General features: G+C 37.4%; 1 long non-coding RNA gene across 1 annotated transcript; it reads left to right on the top strand.

Annotated features, from left to right (window-relative positions):
- The first annotated feature begins 14,278 nt into the window (after positions 1–14,278).
- Positions 14,279–20,910, top strand: LOC120249014. The gene is made up of 4 exons (XR_005532740.1): positions 14,279–14,318; positions 14,642–14,800; positions 17,874–17,993; positions 20,827–20,910. It is a non-coding gene; the product is annotated as an uncharacterized LOC120249014 (long non-coding RNA).
- The last annotated feature ends 4,282 nt before the right edge of the window (positions 20,911–25,192 follow it).

Genomic DNA, 25,192 nt, shown 5'->3' with positions numbered 1-25,192 from the left:
TCCTGCAGATTCACCTACATGTCATACCCAGGATGTCTGCTGGAAGCTCATTAACTTTTTGATTGTTAAAGGAGGTTCAGAATCTCTCTGAATGCTAGAACTTTTGCACCAATGGACCAGAAATCTTGACTTTAATCTTTGTAGGTCACTTTAAGTTCTTAGATATGAATGGAAGTGGGGATAATGGAGGCAAATTTAAACCATATTTTGAAACCATGTCTCCATTATTTATCCTGTGAACCATTCTTTCTAATAAGTTTTTACACATTCCTTCTCCAAGTATGCCATTTGCTTTCTTTTCTAAAAAAAATATTTAATGTTTATTTATATTTGAGAGAGAGGGTGAGAAAGACAGTGTGTGAGCTGGGGAGGGGCAGAGAGCTACAGAGACAGAATCTGAAGCAGGCTCCAGGCTCTGAGTGGTCAGCACAGAGCCAATGCGGGGTTCAAACTCACTAGCCGTGAGATCATGACCTGAGCTGAAGTCGGACACCCAAGCGACTGAGCCACCCAGACACTCTGCCATTTGCTTTCTTATTACAACTTATATTTATATCATTCTAATCATCGCAAAATCTTTGTCTTGTCTACCTTCCAAATTCTTCATCTCCTAATGATTTTCTTACCTGCTAAAATAAAATCTTATCTACCTTGCCTTCTTCTCTCTCTAATTTCTATTAAAATTACTTGTATTAATTCTTAAGTCAGTAGGTTGCTTTGGGTCAGTGGGTTGCTCTGAAAATATACTTAAATTGTATATAATCCTTCAATTTGAATGGTTGTATGTTGCTCCAAACTAGATTATAAGTGCCTTGAGAGCAAATAATGGCTTATACACCTATACATCTACTCCCTGGTTTGGGTGCACTGTGTGATTCACTAATACTGCATTTGACTTAACCTGCTTCCCAAGATTATCTCACACATGTAAACTAGATGTAAGAATTTAAGAAAAGCATACTTATTCAATAAAGCATTCCATCTAAAACGTTTCATTCATTCTTTGTAGCTTCCTCATCATCTGGTTTGAATCAGTGGCATTTAAATTTATGTATTTAACAAATACTAATATAGCATACACAGTGTCACTCTTCTGTGCTCTTCACAAATGTTATCTCATTTAATTTTCAAGACACTCCTACAGTCGATACTATTATCCCTATTTTACATAGGAAGCTGATTTACTAAGAAGCAGCTTGGCTATGTGTGGTCACAGTGTATGTCAGTAGTGGAGTCAAGATTCAAACCTACATCCTTTCAAGATTCAAACCTACATCCTTAACCACTGTGCTCCAGGAACTTAAGCAACACCTTTTTCTAAAAAATAGGTTTCTCCCCTTGTTTGTGATACTCTTATATGATGGATATTAAATCACTTAAAGGAAATAACTACCTGGAGTGGCTGGGAGCCTCAGTCAGTTAAGCATCCAACTTCAGCTCGGGTCATGATCTCACAGCTTATGAGTTCTGTCCCTGCTTTGGGCTCTGTGCTGACAGCTTAGAGCCTGGAGTCTGCTTCAGATTCTGTGTCTTCCTTTCTCTCTGGCCCTTCCCCACTCACGCTCTGTCACTCTCTCCATCAAAAATAAATAAACATTAAATAAAAAGAAAATTACCACCTGTATTTTAGTGAAAAGAAATTAAGACACATTTTAAGCTGGCATTGCATCAGAACTTAGTGGACATGAAAAGACAGGAATCCAAAGCATAAGAAATAGTCTCATCCGACTTAGTGTCCTAATGACCTTTCTGCCATGAGTTATCCTGACAATATGCCTTAGTGTTCCAGTTTAAAAGTGTTACGCTTTTTGAAGCAATCAACTTAAAAGGGAGTTCACAGACAATGGCCTCCTAGAGTGGAAGGCACCCCTAGCCTGTGTTTCACTGAAAATATTCCTGCTTAGCTGTCTTCCTTAGTACCAGCTTTTCTCATTGGACAAGTATTATTTGGTGCCTTTCAATCTGTGCATAAATTAGACTGAATAATGAATGAAGCAGTTCTGCCTCTTACCAATTAAACACTGGAAATTGTTTACAAGTTCTGTTAGCTCATTCCCTCCATGCGTCTCACTTAAGAGTTTTTCTGGGACTCTCTTTTTGTCTCTGGTGGGAAGTGTACCATTTGGATTCAGGCCGCCTTTCCCATCGCCTCAAATCTATTTTCCTTTTTCTTTCTTTCCTTTTTGAAATTTAGGGTTCTTTGAATTTTTAAATTTAGGCTTTTTTTCTTTTTTAACAAATGTTATTCCTTTTATGAATAGGGCTCTTAATTGCTAAGATCTCCTAATAACTAAAGGAAAACGGCGATTTTGGTTTTGTTTAGAAAATAATTTCATTTGGGAGTATCCACTCACTGGCTGTATTTATACAATGGAAGTAAGTGTAGAATTGAGTCAAACTGGAAGTATTAGAATAGTATAAAAATAAAATGTGGTTAATTTTATTACTAATAATGTGCCTCATTTTTAAAAAAATCTTTAAAAAATTATCATAAAGGTCTAGGCCTGGACTAGATAATTACTTCTAGTCAATCTCGTTTGGAAGTTGGAAGCCAAAGAGACTCCATGTTTTCTCTATGATATTTCGTAAATTTGGCATAATTATTAACAGAAAAATATTGATATCGACTTCCTGTTTAGTTTAAAATATATTTCACAATGATTTACCTCATTCTAGATGGAAGAATAAAGAATTGGTGGCTAGTCTTAAACAGAGTTAACATACTGAAATTTCCCTGTAATGGATTGTGACAGTGTTTACTGTAAGTTGCAATCTAGGAATGACTGACGAGGGATTATTTAATATGCATATGTATGAGGAAACAGTTCTAGTTACTAACTTCCCTGAAGAGCAGCATAGTGATAGGTGGGGGACTGAATCAATTGCTGTTAGAATAATGGTTCTCATGTTTTGGAGCTGAGGTGCTAACCCAAAAGACATTTACGACTTTGTCTTGAAATCTGTAGAGTGAGCTCTATTCTTTCAGCATATGTAAAGAAGGAAACAAAAAAACAAACCAAAACCTAAAATGACTATCCGGTGACGTCATCTCACAGAGATTTGAAGAATCTGTAACTTGGACCTTGATACACTAACGGTGAAATCTTCTCTTCAGGATGCCTACATCTATTGTTGCCAATTGTGTCTTTTCAAGGAGCCTTTCTCTTAGAGCCTGGACATTCTACTAGGGTTCTTTTCTTTGTTGAGTGACGAATATAACAGTATAGATGAGGATGAAAATCATTTGCTAGAATCTCTGTTTCCCCTTCCCGCCTTAGGTAAATCCCAGGTACTGTCATGTTGACTGTAAGACATTCCCTGTAGCTGAGCTCTGTGGTTCCTATTTTCAGGCTGAAAGTCCCCTGTAATATTTGACAGATAGAAGTGATCTCCCCCTAATTCTTTTTAAGACTCTGTCTTAAAACCCTTCATTTTGAGGACAGTACATTATATTGTTCCTTCCTATTTCTCTGTCCGATCCTTCTTGAGTTTTTTACTGGTTATTTTTCTTCTGATTCTAAATATGGATGGTAGGCCTTCAGCCCTTTGCTCTCTTTCTTTATATGACAGTTCTCAATCTGGGCACTGAACAAGATGGGAGTGAGTGTGCGGAGAGGAGTATAAAGTGTACTGAATATTTTTTTAGACCAGCGCACATGTCCAAACACCTCTCTCCAAAACTAAGAGATTAATGGAGAGAGGAGCAAGGACTGATGTATTTTCCGATTCTCTCATAGATAATGCCAGCCATATTGAGGGACACTGAAAAAAATCTTGGGTATTATTTTATTCATTTCCAGGTCTTCAGCTCTTGCTCCAGTTAAATGACCTCTCTGTACCAAGTTTCCCATCTGCTAAAACTTTTGATGTGGTTATTTCACTTATCTCACTGAACTACTTTCTTTTTTTGTTTTTCTCTTTTTGTTATTGGAGAAACAATACATGTGGGCTTAGAGGCAGAGTCATCTCTGAGCTCTCTCTTCTTCTGTTTTCCATCTGCCCTCCAGCCTTCTGTCAGTTATTGAATCTTGCTGAAATTTCCTTTCTCTTTCTCCATTATCTGCCTTTCTTTTCCATAGTTACCAACACCTTCTTTGCTCAAGCACTCTGTATTTTTTTTAAATACCGTAACACCTCCAGTTTGGTCTTCCTGTCTTACATTTTTTACCTCAAATCCGTTCTGTGACTCCCTCCAGATTAGTATTCTGTTCCAGCCTTTTGAAAGTTTGAATAAAAATAGCATGGTCACTGCTGTCATGAAGCTTATAGCCCTGTGAGGGATTCAGATATTAATCAATTAATCTCCTAGTTAAATGTAATTTTAAATAAGAGCTTACAAAAAAAAAAAAAAGAAGAAGAAGAAGAAAGGAATATGGTGCTGTTAGAGCCTAGACAAAGGAATATTATCCAGGTAGCTTTGTGCCATGGATAGGGTTGATATTTAAATCATGTATGGGAGTCATCTAATGAAAGTAGTAGGGATGATGGGTAAGGAAGGGTCTTTCATGAAGGTGGAACAGCCTGTATTAATAGATCCCATTATGTGTGGAGCCATAGAGGTTTTGAGTAAAGAAAACTGTGGTCACAGCTTAAAAAGGCAGTAGGAGAAGGGAATTCAGTGAATTGCTATCATAAGAGCTGGCAGGGTCCCGTGGTACATTGTAAGTTCTGATTAGGATTCTGTCTGTATCTTTAAAACTATGGAATCTCCCTGAAGAGTTTTAAGCAAATTAGTAACATGATAAGATTTTAAGAGATCATTCTAGATTAAAAGCACAGCATAGGGGATATAGTCTATGATATTGTAATAGCATTGTATGGTGACAAGATAATTTCTGCATTTGTGGTAGGCACATAGACTTGTACAGACTTGTCAAATCACTTTGTTGTACACCTGTAACATTGTGTGTCAACTATACTTTCTTTAAAAAAAGGAAAGAAGGAAAATCTCTTTCCAGTTACAAATGGAGGGTGCAGTTGGGAGAAAGATAAGTCATAGGAAGACCATCTGAAGGATATTGTGAAGAGAAATTCTGACAGCTCATATTAGGTGATGGAAACAAAGATGGTGATTGAAGACAATGGATCAGAAACCCAAAGTGTATTAGGAACTCAAAGTAGAGATATGGGGAGAATATCATCCATGGCTATAGAACAAGATGGGCTGAAGGCATGTTTTCATGCATCTAGAGAATGGGAGGGACTTAAAATATCTGGAGCAAAGTTTGTTTCTTGGGAGTGATGGTGTTGGAGAGTCAGGTAGAGAACAGACTATGAAAATCCCTTTGTGTGATGCTGAGGGTAAAGAAGAATGCCCGAAGGACTTTGAATTGGACATCATAATCAGAAAGGGAGTCTAAAGAAGTCTTCCCGGAAGTATGGAGGATGGCCTTTGTGGAAGGAGGCATGAGATAGTAATGGGAGTATAAACTAAGGTCATGGCTATGGAAATGAATAGGAGGGATTATATCCAATAAATATGAAAGAAATGGACTCATCAGTGTTTGGTCATTGATTGCATGCAGAGAGTGAAAAAGAAGGTTGCTCAGGATGAATCTGTGGTTTCTGTTTGAGACAGACAGGGGGATAATAGTGTCACCTACTTAGATGGGCACCACATTAGGAGGAGATTGTGAAGAAGATGTGGAGTTTGATTTGTTTAAACTTCATTTCTCAATACCTCCTCATTGACATAACTTTTTCTATTTCTCCACTTGACATCCATGGCCTATTGTTTCTGTTAGTTGTTTGGTTGCCTTTATTATGAACAAAAGTACATACCTGTTCATCTCTTGCTCCATGACTCCTATGAAATTGAGAAACAGATATTTTTCAGGAAAGCCTTTTAATTATCTTTCATTTCACGTGATCCAAGTGATCCAAGAGACTGTTTAGCATGGATGCCTAGTTAAGAAATTATTAGTAAGAAACATGATTTTTTGGGGCATGGCAATATGGAAATTTATTCCCGCCAAATAATCAATGCTGGTTTCAACCTGGCAGGAGTTTTCAAAGACTGAGGAATGGAGTCTTTTTTGTTTGCCGAGAGAGGGCTATGCCTTTCTCTTTGTTATAGAGTCACTCAAGATTGGCATGTTGTATTTTAATCAGTCTATGTAAGTAAAATCATTGCAGTTTTAAGCCTAAAGTGGACATTAGGGGTTACCTAATCCCCTGGCAAAATCTTCAGAATATTTCTCTTTCGGGATGTTGTTATATATATTATATCCCTGGAATCTTCTCAAAGCATTGAATCAGTGGTTGAAACACCAGTAGAGATCTATAGTCACATTTCTGGCATATTCATCTTTCATTCATCTATGAAAAAGTTTTAAAGTGCTTAATTGCAGACTCCAGCTGCAGAGTACTTAACTAGTATCATGTACAGTCCATGGATTTAAACTTCTGGTCTCAACCCAGATCTATTAATTTGTAGAATTTGTAGTATAAATAAGTCATTTTAACCAGGCTGACTCTTGATTTCATCATCTATGTCAGGCTCTCTTGATATTCAATTAAATGTTATCAATCTGAATAAATTCTACTGTCTTGAATTGCTAATGAATGTATACAATAAACATTTATGGAGCACCTTCTATAGTCTGAGTTCTGGACCAGGTTACTGAATTTAATACATGATTCTTCTCCAAAGAGAAGTCTTGAGCTGATGAGGGAAATAGACAAGAGAGCAGGCAATAATAAATCAATGTGAGACATGCAAGTATCCACACAAAGTTCTAATGGAGCAGACCATACAAGACAAGTGATCTCAATTGAGAATTCAGTATTGAAGTGAAATAGTCCATGCAAAGAAAAGAAAAGAGGTTTTTTTTTTTTGTTCGGTTTTGAGAGGGTAGGGAAACCAACGAAGTAAGTCTTACCCAAAGTAGGACTCTAGCTCACCTGATCCAGGGCTAGAACTCACGAATCATAAGATCATGACCTGAGCCAAAGTCAGATACTTAACTGATTTAACCACCCAGGTACCCCCAAAAGAAGTGTGTTTATAGAAGAACAAAGGGAAGAAAGAGGAAGACAATATAAAACAACTGTTAAGTTGGTTGAGTTAGTTGCTGAGTAGTGTGAAAGGCTAGACAAGTGGGCAGAGATTATATTATAAAGGGTTTTATATTCAAAACGAAGGAGTCTCTGACAGCTTTAAGTCCTATGTGTGAAATCTTAAAATTACCAAAGAGGCGGGTTGGGGCAGGGGGGATATTACAATCTCAAAACAATAAGCTTTTATTCTCTAAAAGAAAACTTTTACCTGGAAAAAATATGATAAAATATAGACTAGAAATTCTGAAATGTGCAAATTGTTCTTGAATTATGAGCAATATAACAAACTTAAAATTACTGTCATCATAATAACTTTAAAAAAAGAGAGGGGAAGACTCTGAATGTTGTCCCTTTGAGCCCCTCATCATAGAAGATAACTCCAGTCATGCCTGATTCTCCATCCTAATGATTGTAGTTTCCTTCCTCAAGACCTACTTGATAAAATACTCTTGAAGTTCTGAAATGCAAGAAAATCTCCTTCAAAACAGTGATGCTAAGAAAGCTGGAACTCATCCTAGAAGCTGGGGTGAGGGAGAGCGGCTATCAGCCCCATTTCCAATGTTCCTGTGTTCGGACGCCCAAAGGAACGTTGGCTCTGCTCACTGGCCTTTTGGTAGTAGGCACACTGCCCCTCTGCACTTTTGGTCAAAAGGCGTGAGAGGGATTTTGGCATCTTGCATTGTAAGCACATATTATATTCATTTGAAGAATTTTGAATTTTTCCTGCTCATATTAACTGCTCAGCAGTGGAATTAGCTGTTAAAAAGCATATACACTGGCGGTCAGTCTGGGGAAGAAAAGATTTCTTACCTTGATCTCTAAGACTATTCATTCCTTGGAGGTTTGCCCATCCAAGACTCTACAGTAGGATGAAATGAGTCATTTCTTTAAAACTAAGAAACGGTCTTGAGTGCTATAGGGAAGAATATGCAATGGTTATTAATATTCAAGTGTCCGAGAGTGTTTATAAAGGAGAATTGTGAGGTTTGTGATCCTTATTCAGAAAACAAAAAATGTAAATAATTACTTTAAGGGATGATGAGAAGACAAGGCGAAAAGGAGAGAAACAGAGAGGTTAATAGGTGGAGAAGATTGATTCTAAACCAAGCACTCAGGAATCTCAGTTCTATTTTTGGTTTTCTTTTATACATCTTGCACTTTGCCCTAAAGTAAAGGACTTACAAAATTTGAGGCGAGCTTTTCTATTCATAATGAGTGAGCGTGTATAGAAAGAGGCAAAAAGTTTTCTCAGTTGAGTACACTTGATATTTCTATAGAATAATAACACACAGCTCTAGGGAATGCATTTCATGGCCATTCAAAGGAAGGTGTGATTTAATATAAGTTGTGATTATTTATTACCAAGAGGTACAAGAACAAACAAATAGAAGTTATGTTTTCCATTTCTTCTTCCAGTCTCAAATGGCTTTAAAAAATTTGTTTTACAAACATACATAATGTACACACAGTACAGGGGATTCTATCAATTGGATACAGCAGTTGTGGTGAGACCAGAGGCCCACTAAAAGGTTGCAGGTAACAAAAGTGGAAAATTATGTATGTGATTCTGAGAAAATGCTAAGTTAGCCTGTATACTTGAGTGCCTTGAATCGTTTGTCCTTCTGGTTCTACTTCTTAAGAAATCTGTGCACTCTGACACTTTCTGTGAAGTTCTTGAGTTTCAGTGAGATTCCTAATCTTCATTGTCATGCTGTCTTTAGAGTAACTTGTCCCTTTCCCTGTCTGTATGAGTTTCTGTGGCTTAAAATATAAAGAACCTATATAATACAATTGGATGTATAGGATCAACCCTAGATTCTAGGCTTCTAACAGGGATATCACATCCAAATTCTTACTGTTTTCTTTTTTTTATGTTTGTTTGTTTATTTATTATAAGAATGAGAATGAATGGGGAGGGGCAGAGAGAGAGGGAAAGAGAGAATCCCAAGCAGGCTCTGCAGTGTCACCACAGAGCCCAACATCGGGCTTGATTTCACACATGGTGGTGACATCATGACCTGAGACAAAATCAAGAGCCGGACACTCAACCAACTGAGCCACCAAGACATGCTTGCTTGCTGTTTTCTGTGTGTTGCTTGTACTTGCCATGATCCTGAGTAGCTCACCTTTTCTCTAGGTCCAGTCCAACTTCCATCATTTTCATACAGAGTAAGGCAACTATGATAGAGATGTTCTCTAGAGTAGTCTCCAAGTACCTTTCCAAAGCTGTTATGCCTCGAGCACTTCCTTTAACCTTTAAGCATCTGCCTTGCATATGGTCCTCTTGGGCTGCTCTTGGCAAAATATTTGGAAGGAGATCTGGAACTTGGTTGTGTTTAAGTGAAAAAAGGAAGGATCTGTTTCTGCATTAGGCAGGAACAGTAACCTAATACAAGTATACCATTGAAAACCCCTATGCCCTGCTCTTCCTTCATGGCCCCTTGTGGCCCCTTTCTTTTTGATATATTACCTTTGGCAATCCCGTTGTTCCAGGACATGCCAATGAAGTTGGCTGAGTCTGACATTTTGGAAGATTGGCTTTTGGCTGGAATTTCTCTGACCTGTTGATAAATGCAGTGGTCATTCTGAACTGTATGCTCATGTGAATTCTCTGTATCTCAGAGGTATTATGTCTAGTAAGCAACTTCTCATAAATTTTATCTGTACAGTTATTTTATGAATTCATTACAAATATACTCACATTAATGCTGTTTCAGGCTTTGATTTGTTATCCATTCTAATGTTGCCTAGCAACAAGGGAATGCCCCAATTTGTAACTCCAAGGAGTTCATGGTACCAAATACACATATCATTTATTTTCATTGAGCCAGCCCTAGGTAGCGTTTTGTAGTCAGATGTTAGAAAGTGTTGTTTTACAGATGGGAAATGGAGAGCTGGTAGCTGGCTTTTACTAATAAGTGACTGATGAACATTAGTAGAAACTTCATATTTAGATTCTTAATCTAAATTGTGTTGTTCCAACAAACTATGTTGCATTTAACTTTATTTGCATTATAAGTGAAGTAACTATCCTAGGTTGCCACTTATTAAATAGTATACGTAACCAGGTCATAGGCTATACATTTCAAGTTATTAAATTATGATAGGAACAGAGCATCTTAATGTGGTAGGTAGAAATGACCAGTCACAATAGGTCTGAAAGAAATTAATTTATAATTTATTTTGAATATACAAACAGGATTACTGTACCCTGAGCTCTTGTAGATATGAGCAGCATATTACTGGTTGCAGTATGGCATACTCCAGTGGCAGGAGGTAATTGGACAAGAAAAATATGTAGACTAAGAAAATGACATTTTCTTTCTTGGGGGAGAGGGGTCATTTTTAGCATAGACAAAATAATATCTTCCCAAAAGAACATTTTGTGGTAGACACCTTCCTTCTATTAAGCCATGTGACATCTAGTGGCGTTCATTTACTTCCTTTGTGGTGATTCTAGCCCTGATCCTAGACTGGACAACACTTAAGTATCAGCATTAAGTGAAAAGGGTTCTTGTTAACACATCTTAGTGACTGCTGTGTGTTTAAGTCCTTGTAGATGATGGTCGTGCGTGGTTGCCAAGTCACTGAAGAGACAATATTAGTATGGTGACCTTTGGCACAGATGGAACTGCAGGACTGAGTTCCTTCTTATCCCTTGCATGCAGAGAGTATGAAGCTCATTTACACTGAGAAGGGTAAATTCTAACCAGGAAGAATTGGTAGTCTTAGATTGTTGCTTTTTGAAATCATCCTGACTGATGGGTTTCCAAGCCAGAAAAGTTAACAGCCTCCCATCCTCTCCCCAGTTACTTTCACTGTTAGCAGCTGTTTCAGAAAGAAAATATATAGTGAGTAGTTCTAATAGTTAAAAAAAAAAAGGCATTTTAAAAATTGCCATGCGTTTTAATATCATCCTGAATGTATTTTTCACCATTTTATGTAACCATAGAATAGTATTCTCTCTCCTCTCTGATGATGTGTCCTCTGTTGCATAAATTGGGAAAAGCCCCTACAATACCTATATAAGATTAGATCCTAGAGCATTTACACTTTGCATCCTAGGAAACCATTTTATACACTGGATAACCATTTTTAAAGTACTGAGTAAACAGACTCTCTTCCCTGCTTTCATAGCTGTGGTTTCTCAGGAATGAGTTTGCTTCATTCTAATATTGCCATAATCATAATCATTTCACTGACCAGTAGTGAGCATCTTCTATGTCCAAGCACTGATCCAGCCTCTTGACCAGTAGTACTATCCTACTCTTGACACCAGTCTTTAATGTTCATGCTATAATACAGTACTTAGAGATGAGAGAAGCTTGGCTTATGGTAACATTCTAGTGGGACTCATATTTGACATCACTGCTGTCCGATCTGAAAACCCATGCTCTTTCCTTTTACCATATCCTGTGAATATGTATCAAGTTTCTCTCTTGTCTGTGGATAGAAGGCCATCTATTTTTCAATTTAAGCTTCTTATTTATTTATTTATTTTAGATGATATTTACCTATAGTACACTACAGAAAAGTTCTCTGGGTTTCTGCCCTGGAATAACATTCTTTTTGTCAAAGGAAAAAGAGAATATGCATCAACTCTTCCCTCCCCCTTGGAAAGCCTTGTTGGGAAAAGAGAAAGTAGAAGACCACAGGTTTAGGACACTCTGCAATTTATCCAAGGGCTTCTAAATGTTCAAAGAGAGCAACAGAGAGATGATTTCCTTCAGAAAGAAAATGAGAAGAATTCAAGATTTTATTTGATTACGTTGGATTCATGAAAGGAAAAGGGTTCCCCCAAATGGAGAGAGTGCAGACCAAGTGGCACATTGTACTATCTTAATGGTATTTAAGAACAGAAGTATCTGATACTCAATTTGAAGATGTATGCACTGCCTTGATGTCACCTCTACTTACATGATCCTGAACTCTAACCATGTGTATCAATCATATCCTTGATGTGAGAGAGAATAGAGGGGAACTGACAAAAGCAGCTTTTGATGATAAAACCAGGAGCCAAATGCAGTCAAAGCAAACTGTGGGAGGAGAGGAGCTAGATTTGGAAGGATAGAATTTTCTTGGAGAAATACAAAGATTTTTGATTCTTGACACCTACTTACATTAATTAGACCAAAGAGATTTATCATTTCTGAAAAACATTCTAATCATATATCACTCACTTTAGTTCCATATTTGAACACACTGTTGGAACAAAATCACCTCTACTTTCCTGATCGTAGAAATGAACAAAAGACATTGTATAAAATAGTACATTTATCGTAATTATTGGCAGGTACAATTATCACCTTCATTATGAAATAGGATTACAACTGAATGTACAAGTTGACAAATGTGAAATAGTTTTTCCAAGAATAAGTGAGTATCGAAGCATTTGAAAGTCTCCAAAACCTCAGAGAAGCCTAAGTGGGAGCTCTTCCAAAATAATTGTAATAACAAGTTATCATCATAGTACTCTGAAATATATGCAATTAACAAAACAATTGCTCATTCCATAAATATTTATTGAAGCTCACACTTCTAGCTGTGATATGGGATATAGGAAGATTGTAAGATTTAGAATCACCCGTAATGGAACTTATATTCTAGTATAAGGAACAAAAGCAACATGCAGAAACTAAGATTGAACTGAGTTAACAAGTATGTGGTATTCACTCAAGTAGAGGGTGATCAGTGGGAACTTCATGGAGGAAGCCAACACTTGGATGTACTCATAAAGGGCTTGGACAAGTAGAAAAGGGAGCCTCTCCATTCATATCGTATAAGCAAAGTCACATTAGTGGTATTTTATATGATGTGCTTGAGGATCAGGGGAGAACAAGGCCGACGGTAGGAGAATGTATATGAAAGAGTGAAAAACAAAATGAAAGAATAGAGTGAAGGTGGATCCTAGAGGGAATTGAAGTCTAAGGTGAAGGGTTTAGGTGATTTAAGAGAATGATAACTGGCATGATATTTTAGGGCTCTAGGAAATTAAATGATGCAAGATTCTATAAATGCAAAGCTAGAGACAGAGACAAGTAAAGCTGGGAGCCCAGATCAGAGGAAGACAAGAGGCATCATTTACAGCCTATTTAAGAATATCCCTGATGCAAGCATGGGTTCCAGTGAGCTTCATTTGTGATCTTGGATTCCACGTTGGACCTTTGGACTGAAGACTTTGCAGCAAAATCAACCTATACTTTTTGTCTTCTAGTAATGAACAGGATACTTACCCTATTACTTCTTTTAAATGGTGATAAACACGGGGCACCTGGGTGGCCCAGTGAGTTAAGCATGTGGCTTGAGCTCAGATCATCATATCATGGTTCATGAGTTCAAGCCCCGTGTCAGGCCCTGTGCTAACAACTCAGAGCCAGAAGCCTGCTTCAGATTCTGTATCATCCTCTCTCTCTGCCCCTCCCCTGCTAGTGCTCTTTCTGTCTCTCTTTCAAAAATAAACCAACATTAAAAATTTTTTAAATGGTGATAAAGACAATTTGCCCACCCATACTATATACTACACTGATAGTCCAGACTGATGTCATGGAGACCAAATAGCCCATGATGAACATTGGTTCCAGTAAAACTGATTAGTCGGTTCCATTAAAACAAGAAGTGATTGTGGCTTAATCCAAATAGAGTTAAAGTTCAAACCCAGCATGAGGAAATTGGAGAAATGAAAACAGAATTTCTGATTTAATAGATTTTAAAGCTCAGTCTTTACAACATTACAAATAGTGATGTAATGGCTCAATTTTGGCAAGGGCTAGTTGCCTTAAAGGAAGGTGTATGGTGTTATTTAGAGAAATTTGCAGCAACACAGAAGAGAAGGTTTGAGAATTCCAGTGCATTTTACACAAAAGATGTTGATAATGCGAAAAAGGTATATTGACAGTGTGAATTTATAATAAGTTGTGGAGTATTCTTATTTTTTCAGAAGAGTGTTTCAGACCTGGAGAGGGGAGTAATCCATTAAGAATCAGTTAATAGGAAGACAATGGGACATGGATGTCAAGGACAAAGTTAGGCATGAACTTAAGTTAGATGTTAGCATAGGTAAGTGTGGCTTGGTGTCATATGATAGATTAGAAGATTCTGTTTGGTTCACTTATGAGAAGGGCAGTTGATAATATCTTATATTTTTTCCCTTCTGTGATGTCACAAAGAACTCTAACTTTCCAGTTGTGGACTTGGGCAGTCTAAAATTCCTTTTGGATGAAAAAAAAATGTGTACCACTTAGACTCAACTTCATTTAGAGGTGGGGAGACCTCTCTGAGTTAGAATATAAATTAAGTTACTTGGCTTTAGTTTAAAATATGTTATCACTAGCTTTTAAATAAGACTTTATCACTAAGGATATTTCTTCTACTAACTGCAGTGATCCAATGCTTCAGGTATTGAATTTCTTAAGCTGAACAATTTCTGAACATCTAAGAGACAAATTATCTAATATCTTTGTTTTTATAAGTTTTATTTCTGAATTATGTTATACTACCAGAGAACAATGTACTAGGACTGTTTTACTTTATATCTCCATAGAAATTCCTTCCAGGGTTACAGTTTTTAATGTTTTGTCCTCAGATTTTTTTATGGAGATGAAAATAAGAAGTACCACAGGAGGAATCTCTTTTCTACAGAACCGCAGTTGAAGACTTTGTGTGATGCTGTTTCCCTTACACAGTGAATTCCATGATGAAGTTCTCGTAGGACTTAATGCCCAGAAATGACATGCTCTTAGAGGTGATTTTGTGAACTGTCTTTAGTGATCTGTAAATAGCTCATAACCATTCCCATTTTTCCTTGGCTACCAGGGAGCTCACAGCTAAATTTGATTCACAATTAGAATAACAATTGGAGTAACTACCCTAGCCATTTGTTCTGGTACAATTATTGGGTTTCTTTCAGAATAGTTTCTCTTTATTATTCTATTTTCTTAATTATCTTATTATTTATATATTATATTTTAACATGATAGGCTGTGTCACATCCTTTTTGGAAGAGCAGCAGACTATTTTTTATAAGAAGCTAGCCTATAGGTCTAGAAAAGGAAGATACACATTTATTCCTCAAAGCCTACACCAGCCTACCACTCTTCTCCTCTGAGTCGACCATAGGGTTTAAAAGCATCCTTTAATAGATTTCCAAGTGCATAAATTGTGTGATAGATGCAAAGATCATAATTTGCATATCTTCTCATAACATGAGGCTCCAGAAATTTTCCTGATACGCTCGGTAATTTTCATACACCTTTTTATCAGATAACATCCTATAGGGGATGTCCCAATGGCATGGCTGAGTGACATTTGAATTCTTGGACCCTGGGTAGATAGACCCCCTCTCTTGTCACATCATGCACTCAATGTTCCTTTGTTAGTATGAGATCATTTTGATGTGGATTCTAAAGCCATTTGTGGGCTTTTAGATGTGGCTGTTTCTGGCCATATTTTTACTGTCTGTGCTTATGGAAATCAAGTGAAAATCCTGAATTTTTAAAAAAATGTTTTATTTATTTCTGAGAGAGAGAGAGAGAGAGAGAGAGACATAGCGTGAGCAGGGGAGGGTCAGAGAGAGAGGGAAACACAGAATCTGAAGCAGGCTTCAGGCTCTGAGCTGGCTATCAGCCCAGAGCCTAAGGTAGGGATTGAACCCATGAACCATGATATCATGACCTGAGCTGAAGTCGGATGCTTAACCGACTGAGCCACCCAGGTGCCCCCAAAATCCTGAATTTTGAAAGAAGGGAAAACGCCTGGATCTTTCTTCATTTGGCAGTTCAGCTGGTGGTGGTATAGAAATCCTTCCTACTTGCAGAAATCTTGCTTAGACTTTAAGGCTCAACTTTTGTTTTTTTTTTTTTTAATTTTTTAATGTTTATTTATTTTTGAAGAAGAGACAGTGTAAGTCGGGGAGGGGCAGAGAGAGAGGGAGAAAGAATCTGAAGAAGGTTCCAGGCTCTGAGCTGGCAGCACAGAGCTGGACGTGGGGCTTGAACACACGAACCGTAAGATCATGACCTGAGCTGAAGTCTGACCCTTAACCTACGAACCCATCCACACGCCCCAAGGGTCAACTTACTGCATTCTCTGTGAAGCTTTTTCTGAACTTTTTCCCCCTGCCCTTTAGTCCAAGCTGAATTTAATTCCTTACTCTTCTGTTTATACTTAGTGATTTATACATGCTGCTGTTATATCCCTTACAATGTGATGTTGTAATGTATTTTTCTGTCTTGGATAAGTTGTCCTCACACTCTTCTCTTTATTTCATTCTAAAGTCTGTAATCATTACAACTTTTTCACTAATGAATTTAGGCATTATTTTTTTTAACATGAAGATCACATTAAAATTATATAGTATCAGCCATCTATGAGATAGGGCACCATGAGTTCTCTGGACTGTCTTCTTATTTAAAGCCAGAAGCTCTTCTATGAGAGGCTGACTTTGAGGATGGGGCATCTGGGTTATGCCTGACCGTTGGGGGTTTTAAAGCCCAAAGTTTTGAGCCTACATTTCCTTTATTTCTATGTTCTCAGATAATTCACTTCCCTCTATGACTTTTCTTTTCTGAATATAGAGGTACCTTTTCTTAGGCACTAGTTTTGGAGAGAAACAGACTTAGGAAACGTACCATATTGAGATTATTGTTGCAATTACAGAGTAATATATATGCTTTTTCATTTTATTTTCCTTTCTCTTGTCCACATGCTTTCCCTCCCTACTCCTGTTAGGTTTCCTACAGAATATCCTCTTTCTATTTTCATAGTATCTGCCTCTTTAAAAAACCCTTTGAAATGCTACAGTGAAAAATGCTTTTCTTTTCTTAGTGCTATAAGCATGCTCATCTTCTGTTCTCCCATTGTTCCCTTTCTTCTACTTCGTCTCTCATAAAAGTGCGTATGTTCTTTCTTCTTTTTCATGGCCATTATACCCACTGGTATCTTTGATTGTTCTCCTACAATTTATTTCTCTCTCCTCCCCATTTCTCTTAGAAATCCAGTAACAAAATTAATTTCTAAAAAAAAAAAGTTTATTTTTAAGAGAGAAAGAGAGTCAGCATGTGTGAGGTCAGGCAGAAGGAGGAGGGGAGAGAGGGAGAGAGGGAGAGAGGGAGAGAGGGAGAGAGGGAGAGAGGGAGAGAGAAGTCTCAAGGAGTCTCTGCCCTCTCAACTCAGATCCCAACACAGGGCTTCAAACTCAGGAACCATGAGATGGTGACCTGAGCTGGAAGAAAGTTCCACGCTCAACCAGCTGAGCCCCCCAGGAGCCCCCAAATTCATTTTTTAATAAAGTCTTTGCACTGTAAGACATAGATGCATCAAATGCTGAGACCTTATCTTTTTTCATGATCTTTATATTTTAACTCCAATTAAACAAAGTGTATGTTCAGGAAGAGATAGAAAGCCCGAGAAGCATTTGCAAATAAGTAAATTATCACTCAGTAGAATTTTGGAGAATTCTATCCCATTTGGGAAAACCCTGTGGCCAATATGACATGACTTCTATTGGTTAACATGTAGAAAGAATCTTTCATTCTGATGTTAGGAAGCAGACTACAAATACCCTACAATAGGTGACACCTGAGGTCAAAATCACAGTAAAACTGAATGACTGAGAGCACGTTTCGTTATCAGTGGAAGAGAGGCCTTTTAGGGGAGCAGAAAGACACATAAAGAGGAAGCAAGAGATTTCTGACCTACAAGAAAACTTAGCTCAATTGACTGTAAGTCTAAATGAAGAATATAGATCTTTCAGCTGAAACGGTCAGATTGATTCAGTGAGTGAAGTATTAATTGCCCACATTTTACTATTTGTACAGCTGTATAAAAGATCTACGGAAGGCCTGTTTTGGTTAGGACAAACTCCCGCACTCCACAGCCCATCTCTGTGAAGGGGGCGGCAGGGTCCAAAGAATCCTCTTCCAGATTATAGTCAACAGGTATAGTAATGATCTCAAATTCCATTTGAAACACTATCTTTGTTTAGATGATCTCTTATTTCTAGACTAGTTTATTATTAAAAACTAAAACTCCTAGAGTTTTCTCTATGTTAGTAAAAATTTAATTTTTTACAATTTCTTTAGTCTTTTAAACAATTTTAAAGACAACAAATAACATGCATTATTTTTTTAATCACTTGCCCAGAATACATTGATAAAATACTACGCTTCATGTGGTAACTGTCTTTTTGCTATGAAAGACATTAATTTCATTTTACTTTTAGTGCTTGCCCACAGTTCACTTTCAAGAGTGTCCTTCAGACTTGTTAAGTTCAAAGTAAAGAATACATTTCCTTTTGATTTAAAATCTCTATGCTATTGGAGCGTCTGGGTGGCTCAGTCAGTTAAGCATCCTACTTTGGCTTAGGTCATGATTTCACAGCTTGTGGGTTGAAGCCCCGCATCGGGCTCTGTGCTGACAGCTCAGAGCCTGGAGCCTGCTTCAGATTGTGTCCTCCTTTCTCTCTGTCCCTCCCCAACCTGTAAAATAAATATTTTTAAAATTTTTTTAAAAATAAAATATCTATGCTATCATTGGGTATTAATAGTAGAACCAATAGCAGGGTGGCCTGGCACACACTTTTACTGTCCTTCTCCCAGCTTCTCAGTGGAGTGCAAATGTTCCTCATTGTGCTTTTGATGATATAGAGATAACATTTCATAGTTTATAATGCGTTATATTTCACAAAGCTCTTTCACTTTTCATTACATTTAAATCCTCACAGTGCTGTGAGCTAGGTACCATTTTCCACACTGAAGTGCAAAGAAATTGATGTTCAAGGAAGCAATGATTTGGTTGATAGTATAAAGTTAGAGTTAGAGCCAGGACTTAAATCCGTTTCTTCTTACTTTTCTCTCTAGGCCCTTTCACGCCGTTACTTGTTTCCTTGCACTTGCTGTGTTCTAACCAGCAGCTAGTTAGTTCAGCAGCTTCCTGGTTAGTGTCTTCACTGTGCTGCCTTAGTATAGCTAACATTTACTGATAGTCTTCTCTGTGCTTGACACTGCTGGGTATCTACACGTATTACATAATTCTTTTTTTTTTTTTTAATATTTTTATTTATTTCTAGGAGAGAGAGAGAGCGTGAGCAGGGGAGGGTCAGAGAGAAAGGGAGACACAGACTCTGAAACAGGCTCCAGGCTCTGAGCTGGCAGCCAGCACAGACCCTGACGCGGGCCCGAACCCACGAACCGCAAGATCATGACCCAAGCGAAAGTCGGACGCTTAACCGACTAAGCCACCCAGGCGCCCCCATAATTCTTGCAACACCTATGAGGTAGGCAGTGATTTTCTCCACTTCATTAACAAGGAAGCATGGAACTTAAGTAACTTACCCAAGATTACATGACCAATACATGCAATAAGTAGGTCCCAAATCCAGCCAGTCCGCCTCCAATAACTAACTGCATGCTTAACCACCCTCCTCTATTGTCTCTTAAATGGGCAAAAACCATATTTTATAATTGACTTCTCTCATGAACATTAGGATTTGCGGTGAGTTTCTAGGTATCTCTTATGGCAGTAAGAATTTTAACAATCATTATATTGGTACGGTTTCCAAAAAGGGAAATCCCCCCGCCCTGCATCTAGGAGGGTAGGAATTATTGAGTCAGGTATGGGAAGGTATCAAGAATAGTGCTGCTGCCATAAATATACTAACTTTGAGACAGAGATTGGAGTATTTCAGTTATTCAGTCAACTGTGCATATATTAAATGGTTGTTCTGTTCAAGGGCTGTGATACGCACTTGGGTAACATGAACATGCAGCTTACAATCAAACGAAAGAAACACTTGAACAGATACTTGGTAAATCACTAAAAGGCACAAAGCATCATGGAAAGACATGAAATTCCTTTAATATGGAGAAAACATGGGAGGCATGATTGAACCATTAGCATTAAAGTTAGTCTTAGGGTAAAATAGAGGAAAAAGCAAATTATAACACATGGTATAATTGTATATGGGTTCTTTGGTAATACTTCATCAAGTATAAAGTGTTTAGAACTTATTCCATGAGTCAATGGGGACTTCATTATGAAAATAAAGTGTGTCCACTTTAAAGCACACTGTACATTGCATGTTAGGAGCTACCACATTGACATTTGTTGGAGATAGGTTCTTGTCGGTATAAACTGGGAGTATTAGGAGGATAAGTCTTTCCTATTTCAAAGGATCAATTGTTTGTAGTCATTTATGTATACTTTTTGGTAAGCACAAAATATTCATTTTGATTACTGTTACAAGTACAAATTCTGAATAAATTTCTCAGACTTTCACTTTGCTTATTAAGGAGGGCAGTATAAATCATTTTATTTTTAAAGTTTATTTTGAGACAAAGAGAGTGAGCAAATGGGGGATGGGCAGAGAGAGAGAGACAGAGAGAGAAGCAGAGGGACAGAATCCAAAGCAGGCTCTGAGCTGTCAGCAGAAAGCCTGATGCGGGGCTCAAACCCACGAACCATGAGATCATGACCTGAGCTGAAGTTGGATGCTTAACCGTCTGAGTCACCCATGTGTCCCTAAGTAGGGCAGTATAAATGAGAGTTTCCAATAATTTGAGAGACTTTTTGCTCAGTGGCTCTTTAATACCCCCAACGTGTTTGGCAGTTCTTCCTTTTCGTCACATCATGAGGATTTCTTTATTGAAATAAATTGGTCTTCTACAAGAAAACAACACTGAAAGTATTTTCCAATGGGAATTGATAGGTTTACTGTTAGACTTAGAGTCATGACAACACTATTAAAAAGAAAACATTGTGTTTGAATTTCAGAGCCTCAAGAATATTGTCAAGAGTTTAATGAATTTGTACGCAGCCCCTTTTTGTTAAATGTCCTCATTACGCTTAAGCAACCCTGCACTCATTTCTTCTCCATCTTACCTGTGTCTGCTGAGCAATAAAGCCAAATAAGCTTGAATTACGTGTCTATCTTTTCTATAGGACTCCTTGTGGTCAGAATCAAGTTGTCCCCTAGTTTTAACTTAGTGGATGTACATTATTTTGACCTATGCTGAAGAAGGAGTACAACTTGGTACCCAAAGGATGCACTGACTGAAAGTACTCATTTCCTGTGATACGCCCGCATTCGCTTTCAGGGAACCTACAGGAGAGGGCTTGTTGCCTGTGTTTGACTACCACAATCTACCTTTGGTAAAATTCAGCAAGTAGGTTCACTGGTAATTTCTCCATAGGAACCCATTTCAGTTAATTCACAGGTTTTGTACCTAACATTATTTGGTCTTGACTTTGTGGAAAGCACTGAGTTAAAGAGGATAACAAGATGAGTGGGATGGTCTCTTCCTTCTGGGAACTTGCACTCAAATTAAGAAACAGATATATGAGAACTATAACAAGATAGATATAATATGATTATAATATAAGACATGTTAGAATAAATGCTATATAGGGTTGTAAATAAAGGGCTCTGGGAACAACAAAAATTGAGCACTCTCAATTTTTTTCTATAACAGTTTCTGATTTACAGAAAAATTGCAAAGATAATACAGAGAATTCTCGTATATGGTATACTCAGCTTCCCGTATTAAAAACATCTTACATTTGTATGGTATATTTGTTACAAACGATGAATAAATACTGAATATACTTTATTTTTAACTACAGTCCATATTTTTTTTTTCAGATTTCCTTAGGTTTTACATTGTGTCCTTTTTCTTTTCCAGGGCCCCATCCACGGTGCCACATTACATGTAACTATTAGCTTCCTTTGGCTCCTCTTGGCTGTATCATTTTGTCAGATTTTCTGTGTTTAAAGATCAGTTTTGAGGAATACAGGTCAGATATTTTTCAGAATGCCCTTTTATTGGAAGTTGTGATAGTGTTTTTTAATATTAGACTAAGGTTATGGGTTTCAGAGATTATGGAAGATCATAAAGGTCAAGTGCCATTTTCAGTGCATCAGTCAAGTGTACATACTTGCAGTTGACTTAACACTTGATGCTGACCTTGATCATCTGGTTCAGATAGTATCAGAGTTCTCCACCATGAAGTTAGTGTGTTTCTCTTTTCCATACTGTTCTTTTTGGTGGGGAGCCACTGTGTGCAGCCACCATTTAAGAAGTTGGGGGTTCTTGTCCACCTCCTTGAGGGTGGAGCATCTGGCTTCATTGTTTGGATTTCTTCTCTGTGGTAAATTTGTGTCTTCCCCATTTATTTACTTATCATTTAATTATTTAGATCAGTATAGACTTACAGATTCGGTTTATACTTTTATTTATAATCCAGGAGACTTTATTGCTCGTATTACTCCACTGTTGGCCTTTGGCTCCTGAGCCCTTTTGACAGTTCCCATCCGTGTAAGGTTGTTGTGGTAGTGGAATTTTGGGTTTTTTTGAGCACTTTCTTACTTTCTAGAATGACAAGACTCACCAAGCTTGTCTTGTGTGTTTCCCACCTAGCCCTCAAATCAGCCAGTTCTTCAAGGAATCGTCATACCTGTAATTGAAGAATAGTACTGAAGCCAAATTCTAGAATGCTTGTTGCGACTGGCAACAAGCTTCTCTCAGCTGACAAAGCAAAGAAATACATGTGTACATACTAACTCACCTGTATACACTTAATCTATAAATGTTTCTGTATGTAACCATTTCTATGTGCATTAAGCTGAGCGTGAGTTCATACTGATGTCTCCAACTCTCACCTATGACGACGTGGTTTACTCTGGCCTCCTCCTCTGGTTTCTTTGTGAACTCCTACTCCAACACTGAGGAGCCTGGTTTCTGCCATCCTCCATGCACTTACATGATTGTTAAATTCTTGCATACATATATACATACATAGCAGAGGAAAAGCTTTAATCTGTAGGAAAAAAAGAAAGAAAAACACATTATCAGCTAGAGTACTGGGCTTATGTGCAGTTCCTTTTGCCCTTGGTCTTCTCGATTCTACTTATTTCCAAAATTGCTTAACAACTTTTGTTTCAATCCCTTTCTGTGAGGTTGATTCATATACTTGTAATATAGTTAGATTCTTCTGGCATAGTCTGCATTCTGCTCTGGGTTAAATGCTTATTGCAAGTTCTAGGGCAACTTCTAAACAAAAATAAAAGAGTAAAAATGCAGTGATACAAGAAATCAGTAGGGATATAAAGTCAGTAAGTTGTCCTGAGCAACACTATCAATCAACTTGGTCTAATTGCCATGTATATGCAATTACATCCAACAACAGAGTACACATTCTTCTCAAACTCACATGGAATGTTCCTCAAGTAGACCATATTCTAGCCCATAAAACATGCCTTAAGAAATTGAAAAAATTGGAAACCACTTTTAGGAACTTTTCTGAAAAGCATAAAAAAGGGATAAACAAATGAAACATGTAGATGAAAGAAAAAGTGAAATAGAGGGCAGATGTTACAATGTTGATATCCAAAAAATAGACATTCTAGAAGCAGCAAAAAAATAATTAAGGATAAGATATATTTGGAGGGTATTACCTTCTTATAATATTTGATGTATATATACATATATTCATATATATATTCATATATATATGTATGAATTCAAATTGAAGGATTTCCTAATGGAAAGAATAGAATTAATAAAGAAAAAACTGCCTACATATAGACACATCACTGTGAATTTTAGGACCTCAAAAGTAAAGCAAATAAATGAAAATATTCCAGGGGAGAGGGAGTAGGTCATCTGCAAAGGAGCAAAAAATTAGATCGCTATATAACATTTCTTACCAGTTATACTGAATATATGGTGGCAGTGTATTCTTAAAAGACACTTTAAATATGGATATTTATATACTGCCAAATATAATTTAGATGTGTAGATGAAATAGACTTATTACTAGTTTGATCACTTAAAGTGTGCTTTGAAAATACTGTCACAGGTGGGGTATCCATGCAGTGGAATATTATTCAGTGAAAAAAAAGAATGAGCTATCAAGCCACAGGAAACAGAACTTTAAATGTTACATGGCTAAACAATAGAAGCCAGTCTGAAAATGTTAGATACTGTAGAATTTAACATACATGATGTTCTTGAAAAGGCAAAACCATAGAGGTCAGTGATTTTCAAGGGTTCAAGGGGAGGCAGTAGAGGCAGGGATGAATAGGTGGAATGTAGGGTATATTTATGGTCGTGAAGCTCTTCTATGTGATACTGTAGTGATGGATACATTTCATTTTGCATTTACTAAAACCAGTAGAACTCTACAACACAAAGTGGACCCTAATGTACATTATGGACTTTAATTAATAATGTGTCAGTGGTGGGGCACCTGAGTGACTCAGTCAGTTGAGCGTCTGACTTAGTTCGGCTCAGGACATGATCTCACGGTTTGTGGGTTTGAGCCCATGTTGGACTCTGTGTTGAACGCTTGCTCAGAGCCTGGGTCTTACTTCGGATTCTGTCCTTCCCTCTTTGTCCCTCCTTACTCGCACTCTGTCTCACTTTGTCTCTCAAAACTAATGCAAGATGTTAATAATAGAAAATAAGCTGGCAGAGGGAGAAGGAGTATATTGAAAGTCTCTATTTTGGTTTCAGTTTTATTGTAAACCTAAAACTGTTCTAAGAACTAAAGTCTATTGATTAAAAAGTTCTGCAGAAAAAAATCTAGGAGATCACAATAAACTATGATGATTATAGCTGAGAAAACTACTCCTAAGATTTATTTGTAAGTAAACAATAACCAAAAGAGAAAAAGTATGTCTAAAAATTTATCTAGATCAAACCTTTTTGATGATAAAAATGTGGTGTATATTGTATGTCAACTATACTTCAAATAAAATATGTGATATAATAGAATGGGGTGGGAATGTGGGAGAAAGGGCATAGAGAGTCCTCTGAGGGATCAGAATGTGCTAGAAAACTTGTCTTGAGGGCAATATAAAATCAGATTTATACATAAGGATGGTAAAGGGAAGTAATCAGGTATTTTCTTAATAAAATGGGAGTAACTAAGGAGGAATAAAATTTGAAGTTAGTTAATAAACCTGAAGAAGAAAATTCGATATGTCCAGTGAAAAGAAGCAAAGGGAAGAGAGAGAGTATGGAGGGAGGAAGGGAGGAAGGGAGAGAGGGAGGGAGGAAGGGAGGACGGGAGGAAGGAAGGAAGGAAGGAAGGAAAATATAAAGTAAGAAGGGAAAGGCTAAGGGGAAGGAATGGAAGG

Source organism: Hyaena hyaena, unplaced genomic scaffold, assembly GCF_003009895.1.
Source record: "Hyaena hyaena isolate Hyena2069 unplaced genomic scaffold, ASM300989v1 scaffold_620, whole genome shotgun sequence".
Taxonomy (NCBI): domain Eukaryota; kingdom Metazoa; phylum Chordata; class Mammalia; order Carnivora; family Hyaenidae; genus Hyaena; species Hyaena hyaena.
This window is presented reverse-complemented; position numbering and strand designations above follow the sequence as displayed.